The sequence below is a fragment of the Gallus gallus genome, chromosome 3 (assembly GCF_016699485.2).
Source record: "Gallus gallus isolate bGalGal1 chromosome 3, bGalGal1.mat.broiler.GRCg7b, whole genome shotgun sequence".
Classification (NCBI taxonomy): Eukaryota; Metazoa; Chordata; class Aves; order Galliformes; family Phasianidae; genus Gallus; species Gallus gallus.
In genome coordinates this window covers 27710729-27718626 of record NC_052534.1, presented here as the reverse complement: position 1 = coordinate 27718626, position 7898 = coordinate 27710729, and the positions used below count along the sequence as shown (strand labels likewise).

At 40.5% G+C, this 7898-nt stretch overlaps 1 long non-coding RNA gene across 5 annotated transcripts in view; it reads right to left on the bottom strand.

Moving 5' to 3' along the window:
• Window positions 1-277: 277 nt before the first annotated feature.
• LOC112532074 overlaps window positions 278-7898 on the bottom strand; it is a 113883-nt gene continuing 106262 nt past the window's right edge. For all 5 annotated transcript variants that reach the window (XR_006938817.1, XR_006938816.1, XR_006938815.1 and 2 more), the window contains 2 exons: window positions 4976-5043; window positions 278-472 (listed from right to left, as the gene is read on the bottom strand). This is a non-coding gene — a long non-coding RNA (uncharacterized LOC112532074). The remainder of the gene's footprint in view (window positions 473-4975; window positions 5044-7898) is intronic.

Below are 7898 nucleotides of genomic sequence, written 5' to 3'. Positions count from 1 at the left end.
AACCCATTGCAGTTTATACAAGCAATTTCCATTCCTCCAGCAAATTCCAATCCTTTAGCACTGTAAAAAAATCACTTAAGTCCTCATTAAGATGAGATAAAGTTAGGAAGTAAAGGGTAGAAAATGTTTATGATTTGTCTGATGTGTCACATCAATAATATTCTTCAGACTTCAGATTTGGATTTCCTCAGCTGTGAAATGCAGGACTGATACGTTCTTTTCTTTGTTCTCCCACACATCTTCTGCACACTAGGAAAGCTATGAGCACACATCCATGTCCGCATGAGCATGTAAACTTTTTTCCAGGTCAGGCATGTTTAGATCAAGTGTCTGGATTTAGGTCTTTCTGAAGAGAGGAGCTGCTTGTCTAGATCAGGTCTGAATCCAACCAGGATTTTCAGTTCTCAAGTATGTAACAACACAACGTATTCTGAGACAACTGTGTCTTCAACTTAACAAAACACAACCAGAACTAGGGGGGGAAAAAAAAAAAAAAAAAAAAAAAAAAAAAAAAAAAAAGGTTACAACTGAAACGAAAACAAAATTATAGAAATATTTCTCATTATAAAACTTGAAGTGGAGCCAATTTCTTCTCCTCAAGCATGACAGCAGTATTGAATGTCTAACTGATCAACAATCCATTTCTTCCACTATTCTCCCACACTACCAGAAAACAGCAGGCTCTGGATGGAAGGAAGTTGTCTTCTAGCTGCAATCTTAGAAAAGGGTCAAATTAAGCAGTGAATGAACCTATAAGTATTTATCTGTCAGATCATAGAATCATAGAATCGCTAAGGTTGGAAAAGACCTACAGGATCATCCAGTCCAACCATTCGCCCTTCATCAATGGTTCCCACTAAACCATGTCCCTTAACACAACATCCAAACGCTCTTTAAACACCACCAGGCTCGGTGACTCCACCACCTCTCTGGGCAGCCTATTCCAGTGCCTGACCACCCTTTCAGATGCTCAGTATCATCTTTTCCTTAACTAGTACCTGCATGTTCTCTCCTGCTTTCATGACGAAAGTAACATATTACTGTATTATGAGATACTGTTTTTGGTCTTTTTAAGGTGAGCTTAAGGTGACAATATTATTTTCTGCTGTGAAATGCTCTATGGGCAGCTAGGGGGAAAAGGTTTATTGCAGCTTTATTAACATATATTAAATAAATTGAAGACAAGCTATCCAGCCAGCTGATTGAGGCAGAGACTCCCTGTAGATATTTTGGTTGCACATTAAGAAAGTTGTCACAAGTAATTTGGACTGGAGCGTGAAGTTATAGACTGCCAAATGTTGATTAATTAAGTCGATGTTTGGATTAGTTCTGCTAGATTGTTTCATTAGGGAAAATAACTGAAAATATGGAATAGAGCAGTCCAAGGGAATCCAGGAAGGATTTACATGTGAGGTTTCCAGCAAAGAGCAAGGGATAAGACCAACCTGTATGTGTCTTACCCTCCTCCCTGACCAGGGCAGGAACAGAACCATAGAAACATTAATGTTGGAAAGACCTCTTAGATCATCTAGTCCAGCTATCAACCCATGCCTGTGACTGCTCCAGACACGTCACTTCAAACAGTACCTACCTCTTTCTTGAAAACCTCCAGGAATAGTGACTCTATCACCTCCCTGTTCCTATAGCACCAAGAAAGCCAACTTGTATCTGTTGTAGCAGTGACTGATGTCATAGTGGTCATTCCCAATAGCACAGGAATGGAGTCCTTTCCTTGCTATGTGATCCTTCAACTTCAGTAAAAATTGGCTTCAGTGATAATGTTACATCTGTAATATCAGCCTAAAGGTGTGAAACAATGTATGATCATAAAAAATAATGATTGCATAATTATTTATACTATCAGCTTTTGGCTCTGTATGATTCTTCTCCTGTAGTATTTAGAAGAAAATGCCTTGATGAGCAGACCTCCTGCATTGAGAAATCATTTTCTTATTTTCTTGGGCTCCTGCAATTTGCCTATAAATGCACTGCCATGAGACTTCACTGAATTTAGCTGGATTCTAAAAATAGTGAGATATTAAGAAAAAATTACAGCGTGCCAAATTAAATTAAAACAAAATAATCCATGAGTTTCAGAGGTGAAACAAGCTGTTATCTGTATGAAGTAAATAATATCTCACTTTTAGAGCAGCCCAGTGAGAGAAAAACATTTTACTCCAACACATTCAGCTCTAACAGGGAGAGAGAGGTGGTAATCTGGACTGGCCCCAGTCAGAAATCTGGCCCAGCTCAAAGACCTTGGGGGCAGAGAGGCATCTGCCATAGGACAGAGGCCAAACCCAAATTTCAGGGAAGAAAAGCAAGCATGGCAGTAGCTGAGTGCAAGTGTGTCTCAGTTGGAGGAGGTGATGTTGCAGGTGCCCAGCATACTGCCCGCAGAGCTGTAAGATCTCAAAATAGAGCAGCACGTTGCAGAGCCACTGACACCCTAATAGGGAGCTTGTACTGCATAAGTGAAGTTATAACACAGAGAGCAAACTCATCACGCTTGTCATGATTCATAATGTAAAGCCTTCTGCCTGCTTCTAACTGCCTTGTGCTCTTTCACAGCCTTTGTGCTCCTGCTCAACTATAAGGACACAGCCACAGCTGACAGGAGGGTGCTGGGTAAGCTCCAGTATCAACACCAAGCAAGCAGAAGGTGGCAGGCAACCAACTTTTTGCCTACCCTGGTATACAGGCCTGATTGATGGAAATGAAATAAGGTATGAAAACTATTCATTCTCAAAACAAACAAACTAACTAACTAACAAACAAACAAACCACCACAACAAAAAAACCCAATACAACAACCCACAGTTCAAATAGGCAAAGTCCTTGTTTACTCAGGAGAATATACACTCTCTTTCTCTTCATTCCAAGCTTGTTTCTACTGCAGCTTTGATCAGAATATTCAAAAAATAAAAGAAAATTTTAACTCTAGTCTTATACAGCATCATCTCTATATACCAAACTTCCCACTTAGCCTAAGTAAGCTACTGGGACTTTTACCTCATTAAGTCCATTGTCATGTAGACTGTCACACATCACACTGGCATGGAGAATGTTCACATGGCATTCAGGAGCGTTCATAGTGGGTGGAAAAAGAAAACAGAACAACCTACTTCCTCACTTCCAAAGGTTAAAGACTACCGTGGGTGCCCAACCTTTTGGCTTGCCTGGGCTGCACTGAGCAAAGAGGAAGTGACATTCACTGACACTTGCTGGACATTTATGGAGACCGAATATAGTGGATGTGAGCACAGTAAGGTGCTCCTTAAAACTCTGTTGTGCAATATGTGTGAAGAATGTTATTTATGCAGCTAAGCTGGACTGTGTTTACCCTATTTTCTAAATTCAACTAATAATAATAATAATAATAATAATAACACTAGTGAAAAATTCCAGATTTCTGTATTTGTAGAAAATACCCAAGTTTTTTGCTTATTAAACAGATTCTGTAATTATCATTCTTACTACTCACCAGAATTTGAAAATAAATAAAATGAAGAACAAGAGCAAAAATTTAATGTTCATTCCAACTCACCTCAAAGTATTCCCTAACCACTGTTGTTACAGTATGCTTGTCCACATTGCCGGTGCCTTGATACAACAAAGACTGCTACATTTGCAACCAACAACAGAAATGTTGTGGGAAGTTGGGTGGTTTTAGCCAGAAGCCTGACCTGAAAGGAGGTAACTGATTCTGAACCCAAACTATTATCTATATATTAGAGAAAAAAAAAAAAAAAAAAAAAGAGAGGAATTATTCTGAATCACTTCTTAATATCTGCCCCAACTGTTCATGCATCTTCTGTTAAGTTATGTAACATATCATCTGGTCTAACACATCACAAATCTGGCCTTCTCCTTACTAATCAAATTGGATCTACAGCAGCTTAGATAATTTCTGAGAAAAGAGGCAGAAAGTGTGAAGGACAGAGCAAGGACAAACTACCACTGACTGCAAAAGAGAGATCTGCACTTTCCAAGTGATTTGCCTTCTCACTTAACAAAGAATTGCTTACCCACACCTTGAACACATGCTTTGGGGTATGTAAAATTCAAATCTACTTTTGAAATTATGGGTCACTTCTCATGAGGAGCTGGATTTAACTGAGGGTTTAAACGTGCTCAGTCTAGCCATTTTTCCAGCCCGTATTAGTTGAAGGTCTTCTGCTGACCATATCATCAAGTCAAGGTAGGGCCCCTAAATCACCTAGTAAATTTCACATATAGACACAGCCTGATCTGAGGAGAACAGTTATCAACTAATGCTGTTTGTTGACTGCTTCCAGTCATGACAACAGTGCAGATTCCCATTCCCAGGATTTCAGCCACCCCGATACCTGCTGGGAGAACAACATGGCAAGCTGCAAAAATCCAGGACATTCCTGGAGACCACTGAGGATAACTTTCAGGTGCAGGTCTTACACAGACTATCCAAAGTTGAATGTTACTGGACCTAATGCTCCCCAGTGTGGAGGAGATCAGTAAGGAGGTTAAGATTGGAGGCAGTCTGGGCAGTAGCAACCGTGTCCTGGTAAAGTTCATGATCTCAAGGAGTATCAGCCCAGCAAAGGGCAGAGTCAGGACCCTGAATTTCTGGCTAGGAATAAATTCTTTATTCAAAGGTGTGCATGCCCTGTCTCTGGAGGTGTTCAAGGCCAGGCTGGATGGGGCTCTGAGTAGCCTGAGCTGGGGGGTATCAACCCTACCCACAACAAAGGTGTTGGAACTGTATGAGCTTTAATGTCCTTTCCAACCTAAACCGTTCTATGGTATCCACACAAGAAAGAATCTCATTAGATGACCTCTTCATTTAGTGCATGGATGGAAAAAACAGCTGAAATGCCTGAAATTCTGACAAGTGTCTGAGCACTGTATCAGAACTTAGCTGTGCTTTCCACGTGTCCAGAAAGTAATGTGAAGTTACAACCTCACATTGGACCTCATATCCAAATAGCATTATTACCTTCGCTTGAGCCAGAATTCTGACACCGTGAAATGCCCAAGACTCAGCCAACATGGAGCGTGTCTGACCTGCAGAGAATGGAAAAATGGTGTTCAGTAATTTCCTTGCGGCTGCACAAGCAGGAATCTCAGAACATTTGGTTTATTTGCTCATACAAAAAGCTGCTCAGTTCCCCTTTTCAAGGCATTTAGAAGAATACAAAGGAAATAAAGATCTGAAAAAAGAGTGTACAGGCCTGGAGCCTCGTTATACTTTCTTTTGCCCATGATAACATTTTATTAGCTGTGGTGATAAAAGCTACTTAGAGGATTGGCAGTGGTTGTAAACGGTCTTTTCCTCTCTCCCAACACTGCCTTTGGGACCCACTCTGATGGTGCTTCAGCACAAGGCATTGCTGTTCAGTGATGGAGGGCAGTGGGAAATGGGAAAAGGAAGTGCTTCTGTAAAGTGCTGAAAAAGGCAGGAATTGCTGCAAGTGCTTTGAATGTACAGGATCAAGAAAAGGGAAATCAACTCTCAACTTCAACTTCTGTGCGTGTTTCACAGTGGTAACTGGCAATACCTCCTATGATCAGTGGTGATCATAATTCACCTACAGGACTTGAGATCTCCTGCTACACAAGAAGTTCCTTAAAGTGTCTGTGCTGGACTCAGCTCTCAGAAAGAGGGAGGGATGTCTCATTCTGTTTATCTTTAAAACCGGAATGGAACAATATGTGCGGTCCTGTTCCAGTTCCACCCAGGGGCAAAGCAGAATCAGTGCAATCTCAGGAGACATTTTTTAATTCTACATCTAGAATAACAATGAGACATAAGTATAAATTCACATTCTTTCCACGTTTAGGAGCTGTGTACTCCTGAACTATGTGTTGCATCTGTAGTTCTACAGATTTGGAAGCATCCTGCTCCTGAAACAAGTACTGTCAGTGGTTGAAGATGTTGTTAGAGAATGCTAGCAGCATCAAGAGATAAAGCCAAAATATGGCATATAACCACAGCAAAACAAAACATTGAAGATGAGGTCTGCAATAATTAAGTGATAAATAATTTACACTTTTAGCCGGAATAAAATTTTCCTCATCATATTTCAGTATGTTGCATTTCTGGGAGTAAAATGAGAATTAGCAGCTTTCTGCCAATCATGAGATTGCCCTTCCCAATGAAATACAGTCAACAGGTGTTTTGTATGAGAAGTGAGCAGGGAGGGATGTGAAATTTTCTTCCACTCACTGAATTTTATTCCATGTAACGTGAGGCTTCATAGTGCAGATGTCCATTCAATCAGTCTCATCGATTCCTCAAGTCTATCACAGAGGTATTGTACAGTTGTATGTGCTATCTAGTCATGATTTTGGTTTCTGAATATGGATGTGCAGATACCTGCTTTTTACTGTTTTCTCTAAGTCTTAAAATGTCAAAATTTTTTCTGAGAGAAACTTTTCTGAGAAAAACATAACTATTTTTCTACTGAACTGAAAAACTGCTCTAAGAATCTCATTTTAGGTTGAACCAAATCAATGTTTTGATTTATTTATTTGTTTTGGAGATTGCTTAAACATTTCAATTAAAACACAGAGGAGAATGTTAATACAGTTCGTAATGCAAATGTCAGGAAATTTAAACTGTCAAAGCAAAAATAAAACATTTTGATTTCTTCAGAAAGAAGCAGTATGTGTTTCTTTTGACATATCAAACAACGTAAAGAAAGCGGGCAAAGTTTAGTTGTAAAATGAGTACAACTGACAGGAAAAAATATCACATTAGCATTAAAAACAAAAGATTTGATGACATTTGATTCTGTCACAACTGCGAAGACTCAAGATAATAGAAATCCTGTTCTTTTAGACTGCTTCTATTTTCCTCAAAATCTGCAAATTCTACTGCCAAAGATTAATATTAGACTGACATTGTCCATTGTCTGTCTCTCAAACCTGAGGACAACGTACTTCAAACACAAGAGGACAAAGCCCTGTCCCAGCTCTCTGCCATCTCAGTTTTTCTGAAATGTGTAACACAGTGAAGCTGGTGATGTTTGAGCTGTAGGAATAGGAGAGCTGCAGAGGAGCATCGATTATGCCCAACACAATCTAATTATCATTGTAAACTATACCTTATGTCAAGGATACACGTATGTGTAACAAGGTCCACCTTGAGTGTCATTTCCAGGGTTCAGAATCTCTCTCATAGATGGCAACCCTGTTCAGTCTTGACCTTGCACATTTAAGGTCACCTCTTGCATTACCAAACTCATTTTAAGGGGCTGAATTTAGCACAGCAGATGGCAAAGCACTCTGCTGCATAATGCGCCTCAGTCCTGAGCTGAGGCCTCAGGGATCCTCCAGAGGCCATTTTCTCTGACTTTTGGCCTGCATGAGGAGGCCAAATGCAGTCACATCGATCTCCATAGGCAGCAGGGAATTCTCTGGATGGGGTCATTGCCTTGCTGCAGAAACCTACCTGCCTGTACTGAGGAAAGGTTTTGCTCTCTTCCTCCTTCCTAATGACAGGCATTTTGGCTGACTGCTGCACACTCGTGTCGACAAACCCCAGAGGGGCTGTAGGCTTTGGTCTGGAGGATTACCAAGGTGAAACCTCCTACCAGATAAGGACTACAGTAGTGCATTTGCCACTGTTTTTCTCCTGTTTAAAAAGATGCTGTCTGCCAAATCGAGGGGTAGAAGGAAGCATCTCCCAGGGGCTACCAGTTCCCAACACCATTAGCTTAAGAGCTGCTCTCTGCTCCTTTTGTGCCACAGAAACAGCACAATTTTCCCAAACAGTTAAAGCGGCTGTGTGTGCAAACATCTTCTGTTTTGGGTAATTACCTTCTAGCTCCCTTAATTCCCATGCACTTCCAACAGAAGATATTTTTTTCTCTCTCTGCAAGTTTTCTTGCTTCATTATGCCCCAGAGATGACTATAT